General features: G+C 35.1%; 2 long non-coding RNA genes across 2 annotated transcripts in view; one reads left to right on the top strand and one right to left on the bottom strand.

Annotated features, from left to right (window-relative positions):
* The window catches only part of LOC140695608 (uncharacterized), a 159,811-nt gene that overhangs the window by 37,382 nt on the left and 106,094 nt on the right, over positions 1 to 16,335 (bottom strand). The window contains exon 5 of the long non-coding RNA XR_012071283.1: positions 3,362 to 3,555. This is a non-coding gene — a long non-coding RNA (uncharacterized lncRNA). The remainder of the gene's footprint in view (positions 1 to 3,361; positions 3,556 to 16,335) is intronic.
* Positions 1 to 16,335, top strand: part of LOC140695610 (uncharacterized) — an 82,680-nt gene that overhangs the window by 60,375 nt on the left and 5,970 nt on the right. The window lies entirely within an intron of this gene.

The following is a 16,335-nucleotide window of genomic DNA, read 5'->3' as shown; positions in this document are numbered from 1 at the left end:
TTACTATTATTATTATAGGTTGATATCATTTACCTTATAGCTTTACTATTATCATTATAATCAAATATTATTGAGTACCAACTATTACATACCATGATAATCTGTGTATTACATGAAGGAGATGTTGACCTTCTTACTCAAGAGCATTTGATTGGACACAGTAAATATATACAAGCCTACAAGCACGAGGAAAACACCCATGAAAGAAGTGTACACACCACATTCTGGGCAGTGAGGGAGAAGTCAAAAGTCTGTAAGACCACTTCTGGCTTGCGCTATCAGTGAAGGCTTGGTGGATGCATAAGGTTTCAAAGGCGCTGCAGGTAGAAGAAATGCCACAATTTGGTTACAATAAGATGGCACATGCTCGGGAAGCACCAAGGACTGGAAAGTATCAAGGAACAGAAAATATGACTGATGCTGGAATTTGGAAGAGAAACACCCTCATTCACATTTCAACAAAGAATAATTTAGAATAATTTTTGCTCCCTGGAATAAATCAGTGTGTGTGTGTATGTGTGTGTGTGTCTAGGAGTGCATATTGAATGAGAGGTAATTACTCAGCAGAAGGGAGAAAACTTAATAAAAATAACCACATTGATGGACTGATTGATCAACTGTACAATTTTAATTTTCAAACATCTATGTAAATAAAAGAGTAATTAATAATTATCTTCTTATAGAAGCTTGAGGCCTTTACAAAATGAGTTTGTGATTTCAATCAATTTGCAAAGCATAAAAAATTTATTTCAAATCATAGATATGTTCCTAATATTTTCTTGAAGCTAGCTCCATTAGGATTTTCTGTGGTTTCTTACAAGTATAGAAGCTAAAAACCAGCTATTATCCTTCACATTTATATACAATTGTATACAATAGTCTTTGAGTTAGAAATTACAAGATTTGAATTTGACAAATATTTACTTAGTGCCTAAGATGGGTTAAGTTTTCACAAACACTAATTTTTAATCCTTACAACACTATGAGGACATATTTTAATTCCTACTTTATAAATAGGCAGATTAAGACTCAGAGAATTATGAATCTAATGACTGCAGAGCTGGGATTTGAATTCAGGTGAAGCATCTGTGTATCTGTGCATTCATGTACGCAGATGGGGTGCAGAATCAAGAAAAATAAGGGCCGAGTTCACTGGAAATTTTCATCACAGCATTGTTGCCTGAGAATCAAATTCCAGCACGTTGTACTAAACGGTGTCCTGCTGAGAGGATCAGCAGTCACATACAAAAACATCTACATAATCAAAGAGACTGAGTTTATAATTTGCCTTTGCCAATTTATCTTCCACTTATCTTTGTGACAGTTATTAATTTATTGCTTCTCAGATCCAAACAGAGCCTTCATTATCTGATCTGTGACAATGGAGCTAGACCCTGTAAGCAATTCTCCTTGCCGTGAACACAATGTTAAGCTTTCCCTTCCACTCTTTTTTAATAGAGAGGATTGGAAGGATACTACAGGAGAAGGGAGATTCTCTTTCTGGTTCCCGTATGGGTTCTGTTTGCTTCTTCGTGTCCCTACCATGCCACAGCTAGAGGTGCACGGGTGGGGACATTCTTTAGAGTTCTCTCAACATCTTAATAGTCAGGCCTCTGTTTTCGTATATTAAAATTTTCCTGTTCAAATTTTGTAAGGTTTCTGTCTCCTGTTTGGACTCTGACTGATATAATCTCTAACCTTGTTATTTTTCAACTAAGCAGATCTGAACTGTGCTTTCTTGCCTAGTTACATTTCAATACGACTTTACTAACTACTAATGAAAATTGAAATTAAAAGAAAGGAAATGAGGTAGCTGAGGATAATTATTTTATCTGACCAATTAAGAAGTTAAGCACTTGAAGATGATTTGGTCCTGATCCTCTTAAGCCCATTATCCAGAGTGCCTGTTCCTCTCCAGAGTTTGCACATTCTTTTCTAGCCAAAAAGTAGAATATTATTTGTTGTTGTTCATTAAATTAGAGAAAATACTAGGAAATCACTTTAAGGAGGAGAACAAAAAAAAAATCTAAAATTCTAGTTTTAAGGTTTCTGGGGAGGAGAACTGGGTATAGATACTGTTGTGCAGATTTCTTATTCCACTCAAAGATTTTTACTGAGCACTTAGTAATAAGATCCAATACACTACTGCTAAGTTTAACAATTAATAAAAAATTAAAACTTATTAATAATTTAGTGTTTTGATATCCCTAAGAAAACCCCCATTTGTCATGGACTGAATGTGTTCCCCCCAAATTTACATGGTGAAGTTCCAACCAGTGGGGCCTTTGCAAAATGATTAGGATTAAATGAGGTTATGAGGGTGGACCTCCCATAATGAGATTAATACTCTGATAAGAAGAGGAAGAGACATCAGAGCTTCCTCTCTCTGCCATGTGAGGACAAGATGAGAAGGCAGCTGTCTACCACCAGGATGAGCACCCTCACCAAGAAACAAATTTGCAGGCACACTGATCTTTGACTTCTCAGCCTCCAGAACTGTAAGAGATAAACGTCTGTTGTTCAAGCTACCCAGTCCACCATGTTTTGCTGTAGTGGGCGGAGCTGACACCATTCTCGACAAAGCACAGTTGATGACGCAGTCATTCTGAACTACTCTCAGTTCTCAGAATGGACCATGTCCTCTCAGACCCAGACCTTTGCATACGCTGGTCTCCTTACCTGAGACACCCTTCCTTTTGGCCAAACTCTAAGTATCATTTAGATCTTAGCTTAGAAATTCTTCCTTCAGAAAGCCTTCCCTTTGCAACACACACACACACACACACACACACACAAAGATTGATTGGATTGGATTTTCCTTTTACGTGCTCCAATCCCTCAGTACATAATAAACTACTTGAGGGAAGGAATATCATCTTGTTCATCATGCCAAGCTCATAATAGGAAATCAATAAATATCCTTTAACTGCTTTTAGCTTTCTTGGATAAATCTATACCTAGAGCCTCAGCCAGTTGTTGTCACATAAACTTGCTCTTAACACTAGAGAAAGGTAACCAAGTTCACAAATAAGATCTATTTCAAACTCACTTTTCATAATCTGAGAAAGGTGATGAAGTATTTAGGGAAAAGGAACATTTGCCCAATTACAGCTATGAGCGGTAATCTCAAAAAGTTAAATAAAAATCCTCTCAAAGACATTTTTGATTCCTTCACAGATAAACCTTTTGAAAGCATTTTTGTTCCTTCTGCACAGAGGAATAAAGTAAGTTTTGAAAATGAGGACTCTTGACAGAGCCAGACTGTGAACTTTTACACTTGTGCTGAATTACTTAAGAGGAGTCTTAGAAGCATGGCTGCCCTTGTAAATTTTTAAATACATTTTCTTGAGGCAATATTTACCTTTTGGCAGCTGGGAATGAGGGATTCAATTTACAGGACTCTTGTCCAATCTTCCATGGTGTTGATAGACTGAAGATTTTATGAAAGCCTTGCTAATGGTTTTATCCAGGAGGTGACATTTCTTTCAAATATTCTAATTTCACTTATTGCTTTAATTGTTCACATCATCAATACAAAGTTGTCTGTTTTGTCAGCTGCGAGGGAAAAAAATTAACACAGACTTCAGAGCATGATAAAGCAAATAGCTCATAAGGGTCTGTCTGTGCGTGGGAGTTTGTTTCTTTGCATTAACAACAGAGGTTATGAAGTAAGCCTGCAGGAATAGAATGTTACCCTTTGGAATGATATTTGAATATTCTAGAACCAATATAAATGAGCTACTTAAGCCAATTGCATCCAAAGTGTTCCAAATGGCTGCCAAATTATGAAACACATGAAACACTGTGGAGGAGTCCCAGAAACTAGTCCTCAAATCACTTTAAAATATTTTTCTAAGCTGTGCCATAAACAGATGGACACAAAAATATGTTTCATTTTCTCCATTCATAGTTGTTCCGGGGGGAAAAAAACACTTTCTTAATATAGAATCATTTATGGCTGGTGTTACACTTGCTGGAATTTTGACCATCTCTGCTTTTCATCATCAGCTGCAATGTAATAAGGTCTTCACACTTAACATCATGGCAACAACGCTAATGTATTAGTTAGGGCTCAACTGTCCCAATCCTTTAGAAGCTTAGAACTGAAAATAGGCATATGTAATATGCATAAAAACGAGCTGGGTATGCATTCATTAAAGTACAAGAGCCAAACTCTGATCATAGCTAACAAACTGGAGTCACTCATCACAAACCTTTCAACCCAATGTGAAAGCTGATTAGGATAATCACTATTAGAATGGTGCATGGCTGTCCAATGCCCACCACCTTCTACCAGATGCAAATGAGCCAAGAAGTGACTGGAAAAGACATATAAACGTGTTCATCAGGTCACAGAGTTTCCAGACATTCAAAATTTGATGTAGATTAACAACCCAAGAAAATGCAGCCGTAAGAGGAGAATGATATCCATGAATCTCATAAAGAAAAGTCAAAGCTTCACACTACTTATCCTAAAAATAAAGTGTTTTCTAAACTGTACAACTGTCCAGAAGAATGTTGTGAATGAGAGATTTCAAAGTCTCACATGATCTGGTCCCTGCTTTCACCACCTTGTCCCACAATGCTCCACCCAGCCACACTAACTTTTTTACTTTCTTTTCCTCTTTTTGCCTGCAGAGAGGGATGGTGGTTGTTATTAGAACATACCTGCCTTGGGGTCTTTGCATTAGCTTTTCCTGCACCTAACTTCACATACCTGACTTCTTGTCATCTACACTTCAGCGTAATTTTCACTTCCTTAACCAGTATTTACCTTCTAGAGAAGTAACTTTGACATCTCACCCAATTTTATTTTATATTATGTTCCTTATTGCTATTTTAATTTCTTATTTGCTCATGTGCTTTCTTGCTTCTTCCTTTTCTATCGCCTGCCAATAGAATATGAGCTTCATGAGAGCAAAAATCTTGTCTCTTATTCACTGCTAACTTCCCACCATATAAAGCAGTTCCTACCACACACTAGCACTTAATGGATGCTAGTAGAATTATTGCTTTTTGTTCATGTATTCTCTCATTAGAAAGGAAAAAAAGAAATGAAAATTAATGACAGGATCAGTGAATTAAAAAAGCATTTGCATAATCTTATACCTGACATTAGTTACCTCAAATCTTTGGGAAGTAGATGGAATATAAAGAAATAAACTTAATCTAGCAAATCTTTGTTTGCATAAGATAAATCTTTATCTCCACCAGAACGTCATAATCAGAACATATGGAATACATATTTTTAAAGATTTAAGTCCATTAAATAAAACATATTTAATAATCCACTTATCTATTTTCCCCAGAAACAAGCACCTGCCCTATTGCATATGCACACATACATAGTATCAATTAAAAAAAGAGAATTAGAGCTAAACATTTCAACATATAAACTAATTAAAAATACCAATAACCTAGTTCATTTAACATAATACTCTAAAGGAGGATATATTATGAACTAAGGACTGGAGGAGTATCTAAAAGCACTCAGTAGACAGAAAATCATCTGCACATCTGGTTTGGTTTTTATCAGTCCCCTTAATGACCGACAAGAATTGCATCAACACTAATTGACCACAATGACTGCTGTTGGGGTTAGTGTGTGAAACAAGCAAATACTCTATTCTGGTAGCTGCAATTGTGTGCATTCATCATTATTTGTAACCACAGCACCCAGAAGAAGGCTGTCTTAAATTTATAATTATTGATTTTTAAGGAAGGTCTTGATTATCCATGTCATCTCTTAACCAGAAAATGAGCAGAAAGAAAAGGATTAGAGTCGGAATTTTAAAAAGTGAGAACATTAAGAATATGTTGGAAAGGGAGTTTATATGAAAGAATGATTTAAACAGACAAATCTCTCATGTATAGTGTTTTTTTGTTTAGTATATACACATATACTATGCACTAAAGAGTAATATGTTGACTGCCCTCAAAGACAAAGAAATCTTAACTTAAAAATGCAAACATTAATACTATACTTCAGAGGGGGAGGGTATAGCTCAAGTAGTAGAGTGCATGCTTAGCATGCACGAGGTCCTGGGTTACCAATAAACAAACAAACAAACAAACAAATAAATAAATAATACTATACTTCAGATAATGGGCACAAAAATGACTGAACTGAGATGTCCACTTCTGGCCATGATGATGTGACAGGGACTTAATTATCATTCTACCATAAACAACTAGAAAACTAGAGAAATATATATTAAAGATTTTCAGTCATTGGACTACAGGCAACATAGAAATATGATCTCTGAGAAAAAGAAAACAAATGAGTTAAGTCCTATAATAGACCAGCTTTTTTTCAGAGGGATATTCTGAACACTGGAGCAGAAAGGGGGATATCAAGCAAGGCAATCAGCTCGCTCATTCAAGAAACCAAATATCAGAGTTCAGTAATGAGGCAGCTGGAAATTGCAGGGCACAGCTCCGGAGAAAAAAGAGCTACACAGAAAACCCAAGAAATCTGCAAAGGCTGGAAAAGAGAAGCTACAGATCTATGACTTGAATTTTTCTAAAACTCACTCAGGACTGAGAGATGTTTGAGTTCCAACTACAAAGGGTGTGGATCCTTGGGACATTCAGTAAAGATCCAGAAGGTCACTTCCTTACTAGTGGGACTAAATTATTCTAGGACAAGGGCAATCCTAGATACATCTAAACAAAGCTTAAAAATAAGCCATGAATGGGTCAAATTAAACTGAACTAAATTAACTACCTTTGAAAACAAAACTCCAGCTTTCTTTAAAGGAAGACAACAAAATCTAAACATTCAATAATGAAAAATTCAAAATTTCCTGTAAATTCAGAAAATTACTGGATAATCCAGGAAGCAGGAACACATGACCCATATTCAGAAGAAAAATCAAAGAAACAGTTACACAAACAACAGAGAAGATAAATTTTGAAGGCAAAGACGTCAAAATAGCTGTTACAACTATCTTTAAGTGTTTAAAGAAAAACATTAATATAATGAGGAGATAAATATAAAATTTGTTAAAAAGAACCATATGGAGTTCTAGAGGTACAAGTTTAATATCTAAAATGAAAATTTAACTGAAAAGGACTAATAGCCGTTTAGACCTACAGTAGTAAGATAAGTGAACTTAAAAGATGTAGCAATAGAAAATATCCAAAATGAAGGAAAGGGAAAATACTGGAAAAAAGCAGAGTATCAATGACCACGCAGTCTAACGTACATATATTGGTAGCCCTGGAAGTAGAGAAAATAAGGATCAACTAAAAATCATTTGAAGCAACAATGAACCAAAATGTCTAGGTTTAATGAAAACTATAAATCTACAGATCCAAGAAGCTTAACAAACCCCAAATAGGATAAAACTAAAAAAAAAAATAACACCCGGGAACATCACAATCAAACTTTTGAAAACGAGTTAATGTAAAGAAAAATTTTAAACAGCCAGAGAGAAGACATACTAACTACAGGAAAACAAAGATAAGAATAACAAGGATAGAAGCCTGTAGACATCACATGATTACAGGCTCCTGATGTCTATTTAAACCAAACAAACAAAAAATACCTAATGTTTGTGAAAAGCTAAACTGGCTCTAGTCAGTTGGTGTAGATTTCTTAGCTCAGTTAAACTGACTCTGGTCACTTGGGTCAGTGAGCAGAGCCTGGCTAGATGGCCACGAAAACTTTTTCTTCTTTTTATTGAGCACACAGCTATCCTACTTGCGTATATGATTGAATTTTGGCCATTGGCATGGGGATGCACGTGACTTATGCAGCATCCTGTCCTAGCCCAAGAGCCTCCAATGTGATTCTTCGTGCTCTCTCTGTTCTGTCTCTCAGCCAGCAGAGGACTCTGATGTCCTAGGGGATGGAAGAGCCGATAAATGTTCCCTTGACCCAGTGAGTTGTATCTGTGACATAACCAAGAAATAAGCTTGTATTAATTCACAGAAAATTTTTTCTATTTATATCAGTTATTCTACCTTGAATAACATAGTAGTTTTGCAGCAATTTAAATTCCATACATCTTTACCCGCTCTCATTTATAAACAAATTATGGTAATATAATAGGTACAAATGAGCAATTTTACATATGAAATTGACCAAATTTACATAGTTAATAAATGTCAGGGTCAGATTTCAAACCCAAGTCTTTCTGATTCTAAACCCCTGTGTTCTTTTTATTGCCTCACATCACACAACTCCCATACTTATTTCAATGGAATAAGAATTGGAAAATGAGCTAAGTACTGATTTATGTCAAATTAAGATAATGAGAAAGATTTTCTAGTTTATCAACATTGAGCTCTGAATAAGTAAAGGCAAGTATATAAAGCAAACTAAAACTAAAATGCAGTCTATACTAGAGCTGCACATATACTTATTGTGCTATTCTCTTCACATTAACACAATCCAGTGTTTATAGTCTGAAATCTGGTTTATTCCCCTCATACAGAACCAGAAAATAACCACTGATGAAATTTCTTCATTTTCATAGCTCTGAAGTAAGCAGCAAATCTTTATTTCCCCCAGTATATCTTGTTTACAGTATTTAACGGAGGTTATTTCATCTGTTAAAAAGTACACATGTATACACAAAACAAAGTAAGGAGTACTATTATCTCTTTGTATGCGGTTACAATATAATGTACATCTATTAAAATGTGTGATTTTTTTCTCCCCTTTAGTTTCATATAAATTCTTTCTAGTCATTAGCATGTCCTCTGAGTGCACTGCATACTCTTCAACATATCTTTCTTCCTCACTGTGCAATACATTATTAATAATGGGAAATCATCCCATCTATTTTAAAGCTCTATATTTTTATATATTGTCCAGATAAATATGCCAAATAAATATGTCCAAAAATGCCCACCCTTTGTCCAGGGAAATGATTGTCTCATGCAATCTAGATGAAACATAAAATGACTAAAGTTTTTGGGAGCATGCTTCATTCATTTGTATTTATTGACTAAAAAACACATACTTCTAAAATTTATTCTAAGGAAGTTATTATGAATATGTCCAAAGATTTAGCTTAAATTTTATTTATTGTAAAAATTATATTTTAAATGTGTATAACTCTCCTTGTCATTGAAAAAGAACTAGTTAACAAAACAACATCTAAAAATATCTAAACTCTTTGTTTGTAGGAGGTTAGAATGCTATATATAAATCCTATATATATATAAGTCCTACCTCCTTCATTGTGGACAGAACTTGAATTTTGTGATGGCATAGGGTTTCTAGGGTTACTTAAACAAACAAGGACGGCTGTACTTTCCTCTGTGTCTATATACCCTGGCAAACCAGAAGTAGAAGAAAAAAATATTTCTTGACATTATTATATTACGAAATGCAGACCCTAAAATTTATTCTAGATTGGAAAAAATGTGTCACTGATCATAGATTGTATCCAATTATTTATCTAAAACAGGTATCAATCATTTTAATTTAGTTTAATATCTTAACCGCAGAACATCTCTAAATCAGTGCTTAATACTGTTTGTAACAAAGGCTTCTGTGGTGCCCTTAGATACTCTCTTATCCCCTCAGGAAATGATTGGCCAAAGGGACTTTAAGCTAATGAGGTTAACTTTTGTGGCTTATTGGTTGCGTATTTCTAAGACCTTTAGAAACATGGTGAAAATTTTCAAGGTAGTAGTGGTAGTCATCATTGCTGAAAATCCTTTATAAAATATTTTATTCTAATTTGTAGAATCAAATTACTTTTATTCTAAATGCTATATTTTAAGGTCAACTCTTTAAATATGGTGATTAACTTGCTTTCCTAACTATATTGCTCATAAATGGCATGAATAGGCAAAAAGCAAAAACAAAAACTGGGAGCATCAATGCCTTGTGCTGAAGAAATTTTAAATTTTTTTCTTGAAACATCAATTAAATTAGAATGGCTTTATATCGTTTTCTTAGTCATTTGGATGGAAACCTGAGGAGAAATGCTAAGTTCCCTGGGACCTTCCTTCATAGGTATACTCAGGAGACAGATTTTTCCCAAGGATTTTCAGGAGATGCTGAATGAAAGACCAAGTGGTCTGCCCCTTCACACAGTTTGGGAAGGCCTCGGCCAGACTGCAGAACTCAGAGGTGATGAAGAGGGAGGGACAAACTAAGGTGATGAGAGACCACACCCAGGGTGAGAGATCTCCCGAGGAGCAGAACCAAGGGCCTTTGTAAAAGAATGACTCTACATCACACATTTTTTGAGTGGAGGACATGATATGATTCAGCTCCTTTCAGGCATAAGTATTTTATTCCAAGTGCACTGCTGTAGCAGCTGAATGCAAGAGAGACTGGAGTCCTTGCCTGTGGACATATTCTAAAGTAAGCAGCAAAATAAGAGAGTAAACCTGTGTCCTAGGCTTCCTGGTGAAGCACATGCTAGGGACCACCATGGGACTTCACAGTCAACACAGAGCCTCAGATGTCCGCCTGTGCCATTTATCATCAAAGTTTTTATATGCGGAGTTGGAGAATTGTTTTTGTGTTAAAAGCCTGCATTTGATCCATACAAGCCTGTAAAGCATAGCACAATGTTGTCAATTACCCAGTTTTAGTAGCTCTTCATTTTTAAGACACCAGGAGTTTCAAAGAATGGACATACCTCAGATCGCTCAGGAATTCTGGGAGATATTCACCATGCTTAGTTTGATAAATAAATTAGGGAAATCTTGATCTATATTCTTCTAGATTCCTTTTCCAAAATAGAACTATATTAGTTCTAAATTTTTAGGGAATTTAGCCAGGCTTACTTATAACCATCTTCTTAAGGTTATTAAAGGCTAACATTAGCTTCTTAAATAATGGTATATCCTTGGGTTAACTCCTTCTTTATTGTTAAAGAGTTTAGGCCAATAGCTATCTATCTGGCATTTTATAGTAGTAGTAGTCCCCCAAAAGGCCACTACTACATAGCAGTATGCAGAACGCTCTAGCACCACCTGGAGGGCGCTTGTTTGGGGACCTAAGGAAAGGCTGATTACATAACCGATTATATTCCTGCACAAATGACACAGTGAAAGTTTTGTGTACATGTGCTTGCACATTTCTGAAGAAGTTCACTGAAAAAGAAACTCAAGTATTCTGCAGAAAAATAGGCAAAGACAGCAAGATTCTATTTGAGAATCAGTTTGATTCTGACTGAGGGATAACTGTAGGTTACAAATTAGTGAAAGAAAGTATTAAATATTTCTCTTTTCACTAAAAAGGATATGGTAAACTTCAATTAAAATTAAGAACACAATTTAAATGTCAGGAAAGATGCAGAAACACTGAGGAATAAACTGGCTAGAAAATTGTCACTGTAAATGGATGGTGAATGATATACTAATTAATTAATAATATATTAATTAATAATAACATATAAACACATATTTGTTGTGTTCTGAATCATTACTGTGCCTTCTTTGACCAATGGAAACCTATTCAGGTGATTTCTTTAGTTCTTTAGATATGATCAGATTGATCTTTTACATCATTTTTGCTAGTGTAGCAGGAAGTTATAAACTCAATTTATACATTTTCTGACCCAGAATTGGAATTTGCCATTTCTCCCAGGTGCTCTGTTTCCTTTTGATGGAAAAATTCATTTAGAAACCACAATCTGGGGCACTAGAAAAATTTATTGTTACTTGGATAGTCATTGTTTCTATAGGTTTGTGGTGGACAGAGTTAGAAATTTCTTTTTAACAAAAATAGGGGATTTCCCGTAAAGATGGTGGAGTAGAAGGACCACGCATGAGCTCCCCTGCCCTCACAACTACAACAAAATCACTACTGACTACTAAACAGCCACTGGCGAAAAAGACAGGAACCTAGCAAAAAAGATCTTCTTCAACTGGAAATATAAAGAGGGAACCACAGCAGGTCGGTAGGAGGGGCGTTCTTGCAACATAATCGGGCCACATACCCCTGGGTGGGTGACCTCCAAGCTAAAGAATAATTAAGTTGCAGAGGCCCTCCCACAGGAGTGACAGTTCTGAGCCCCACGTCTGGCTCCCCAGCCTGGGGTTCCGGCACTGGGAGGAGGAGACCCCAGAACATCTGGTTTTGAAGGCCAGAGGGGCTTAACTCCAGGATCTCCACATGACTGGGGAAAACAGCCTTCACCCTCTTGAGAAGCATACACAGAATCTCATGTGCGCTGGGTCCAAAGGCAGAGGTAATGATTTCATAGGAACTTGGGCCAGACCTGCCTGCTGGTTTTGGTAGGTCTCCTGGGGACACAGGGGATGGCTGTGGCTCACCCAGGGGACATAAAAGCTTGTGGCTGACATTCAGGGAGTGTTCATCTACATGAGCTTCCCTGGAGGCTGACATCTTGTTTGGGTCATTAGCACCATTACTCCTAGAGTAAGGGAAATAAAAGCAAAAATAAACAAATGGGACCTAATTAAACTTAAAAGCTTTTGCACAGCTAAGGGTACCATCAACAAAACGAAAAGACAACCTACAGAATAGGAGAAAATATTAGCAAATGATGTGACTGACAAGGGACTAATTTTCAAAATATACAAACAGCTCATACAGCTTAATATCAAAAAAACAAGCAACCCAATCAAAAAATGGGCAGAAGACCTAAATGGACATATCTCCAAAGAAGACATCCAGATGGCCAATAGGCACATGAAAAATACTTAATATCGCCTAAATAGACATCTCTTCAAAGAAGACATACAGGTGGCCAACAAGTACATGAAAAGATGCTCAACATCGCTAATTGTTAGAGAAATGCAAATCAAAACTACAATGAGGTATCACCTCACACTAGTCAGAATGGTCATGATTAAAAAGTCCACAAACAATAAATGCTGGAGATGGTGTGGAGAAAGAGAAACTCTCCTACACTGGTGGTGAGAATGTAAATTGGTGTACAGCCATTATGAAGGACAGTAATGGAGGTTCCTTAAAAAACTAAAATTAAACTTACTATATGGTCCAGCAAGCCCACTCCTGAGCATATATCTGGAGAAAAATATAATTCAAAAAGACACATGCACCCCAGTGTTCACAGCAGCACTATTCACAATAGCCAAGACATGGAAACAACATAAATGTCCGTTGACAGATGACTGGATAAAGAAGTTGTTATATATACACACACACACACACGCATATACATATACTAGTAGTATATATATTCCACTAGTCACTAGAATACTGACTCAGCCATTAAAAAGAATAAAATAATGCCATTTGCAACAACATGGATGGATCTGGAGATTGTTATCCTAAGTGAAGTAAGCCAGAAAGAGAAAGAAAAATGCCCCATAGTGTCACTTATATGTGGAATCTAAAATAAAAAGGACACAAATGAATTTATCTACAAAACAGAATAGACTCACAGACATAGAAAACAAACTTATGGTTACCAGGGGCTAAAGGGATTGGGAACTCAAAAACTGCACCTCTTGGGGAGTGATGGAAATGTTAGCTATCTTGATTTCTGTGGTTGTTCTATATGTGTATACATCTATCAAAATTCATCAAATTGTACATCTGAAATGTGTGTAGTTTACTGTACAGAAATTATACCACAATAAAGTTGTGATATATATATATATAATATAATATAATATAATATAATATAATATAATATAATATAATATATATTTATCAGCAGGTCACACTTATACTTTCAGATTAAAATCCTAGATTTATTGACCTTAAATCTAGACTATACTTTCTCTGATGCCAAAAATCCCAGTTCCCAAAGTAAAATTATATATTTGCTTTATCTAACACTACACATTCAATAATCTCAGAATAATCACCACAATAACATTAAAAACATTAAAACTTTTCCCCATATTTTTATTCTCTATTTGTCCTCTAATGATGTAAAGTAAGATCATGCTTTCTTACAGTTTTTTGGAATAGTTCCTATTTGTAGTTATGCGACCAACTAGACAAAAATTAAGTTAATTTGTGTTTTATTTGTTTTGTAATTACATAAAATACATATCATCTTTGAAGTAATGACGCCAAATCTACAAGGTACAGCCTAAGAGTTTTACCTTCTATCCAACTGTTTACACCTAATGCTACCCTTATCCACATTAATATTTTTAATTTTATGGTTTATCCTTCCACTGTTTTATTTTAGCATAAGCAAATGTGTTTATGTATATAAATGATAGCATGCAATGCATATTTTACTTTACTTTGGTTCTTTCACTTAACACAACTTGGAGACAATTTCATAAGTCCATTTATATTTGTTGGTATGATCAGTATTTTGGCCTCACTTCTGTCATAATATTTTATAGATATACATGTTAATATATGTACATATATTTGTCTTTTATGTAAATATTTTTCACAATGTGATCTATTTTACTTTACTCTCTCAGAATACCTTTGGTATTCACGAATTCTGTTATTTTGTTTTAAGTTGATCGCTTTGGGATTTTCTTATTGGAATCACACTGAATTCATAGCTTAATTTGAAAAGGACTGACTTATTTTGGTGCAGTTTTCCTGTCTTTATGACCACCACAGGCCTATTTATTTATGTCTTCTTTTCATCCTTTCAGCAAAGTTTAATATTCTCCTTACTTTCTAAGTATTCAACATCACTTATTGGGCTTCTTAGGTAGCAGTTTATTGTTGCTGATGCTATTATGAATGAGGTATTTCTCTTTTTTATTTTCTAACTGGTTATTTCTAGAAAGGTAAACTATTGATTTTTCTTTATTCATTTTGTACTTTATCTTTATTGGACTCTCTTATTAGGGCTAAGTTTAATTAAATCTTTAATTTTGAAATAATTTTAAGTTTACAGACAATGGAAAAAAATAACACAGAGAGATCCTTGTATTATCCCTTAACTCAATATCCCACAATGAAAACTTCTAAAATTTTAAAAATTCTTTGCAGCTTAATGACACTTTTGCAAAATCTGTTTTGTTGCAATTCAGTGTCTAGGTAAGTATTTTATGATCTAAAACAAATCTAAATGATTTATTATTAAATTTTTTCAATACATTCTCCATGACCATTGACTAATCTTTTCAAATTATAAATTATACAGACTAAACAACTTTGCATGATACACATGCTGTTCTTTGAAATAATAAATGCAAAAGAAAGCATTTAGCCTTTGTTTAGTCAGGGGCCTGTTAATATCTAAACCATACTGACTGTATTATGAGTCTATTTTAAAATTCTTAAGTAATATACAGTGCATGATTTATATGTTATCTATTTCATCAAAAGGTCACGGTGCATAGAAATGATTGGAAAATTGTCAGATGACTATTAGATTTCTGTTCATCTCTAATAGCGAATAACTTTTGCCACCACAAAGGTTCAATAGGAAGCTAAAAATTCTGCTTTTGTACTTTTGAACTGAGGTATATGGCGTTTGAGGCCACACGTTCATATCCTAACAGCATCTTTCTTTCTCAAAAATGACACACTTATAACACACACGCTGAACTCATTGAGATGTGAATGGAATACATAAAGTGTGTACTGAATTCATTATGCTTTCCAGAATTTTGCTTTCATTTAGAAGGAAAAGGGCATTCACTATTCACTTCAGGCATTATCGGTACTTTTAAATTTAAAATAGAAATTAACATAAATTAATCAAACAAATCTAGAGGAGAGCCATTTGGTTGGAACTTTTGAACACCTTCAATTTCAACCATCACCCCCCTTTTGGAGACATCAATTTTGGTATGACAACACCCCAAGTGAATAGGAAGGAAAATAAATCTATATTTTTCACCATAAGAAATTTCACAGAACAAATCTATTATAAAAAATTAAAATGTATCAAAACTTACACAAACACTGACAGACTGTACATGGCACCATTCACAGTCAAGAGAAATGTAAACAAACATAAAGATGCAGTATCACATCATAACTGCACAAAACTAACTGCAGTACGTATTGTACTAATATAATAATTTCATAGTCACCTCCTGTTGCTACTGTAGTGAGCTCAAGTGTTGTGAGTATCCACTTAAAACGCAGGGTGGTACTAATCATCTCTGCATGAGCAGTTCGTCTCTCCAGTAAATTGTGTATTGCAGTAAAAAATGATCTCTTGCTGTCTCTCATTTCATCACGTTTAGTGCAACACTGTAAACCCTGAATAACACCATGGGACCCATACAAAGTGCCACTAGCGATGCTGAAAGTGTTCCTTGGAAGCAGGGAAAAGTTACGACATTACAAGAAAAAGTTGAATTGCTTAATATGCAGATTGAGGTCTGCAGCTACAGTTGCCCACTATTTCAAGATAAATAAGGTACTCTATGGAAAAGACTGTCAACATTATGGGGGGAAAAAACAATAGAGAAAATATTATGGAAGTC

Source organism: Vicugna pacos, chromosome 3 (assembly GCF_048564905.1).
Source record: "Vicugna pacos chromosome 3, VicPac4, whole genome shotgun sequence".
In the NCBI taxonomy this organism is placed as follows: Eukaryota; Metazoa; Chordata; class Mammalia; order Artiodactyla; family Camelidae; genus Vicugna; species Vicugna pacos.
The sequence above is the reverse complement of the archived record's forward strand: the minus strand, read 5'-3'. Positions and strand labels throughout refer to the sequence as shown.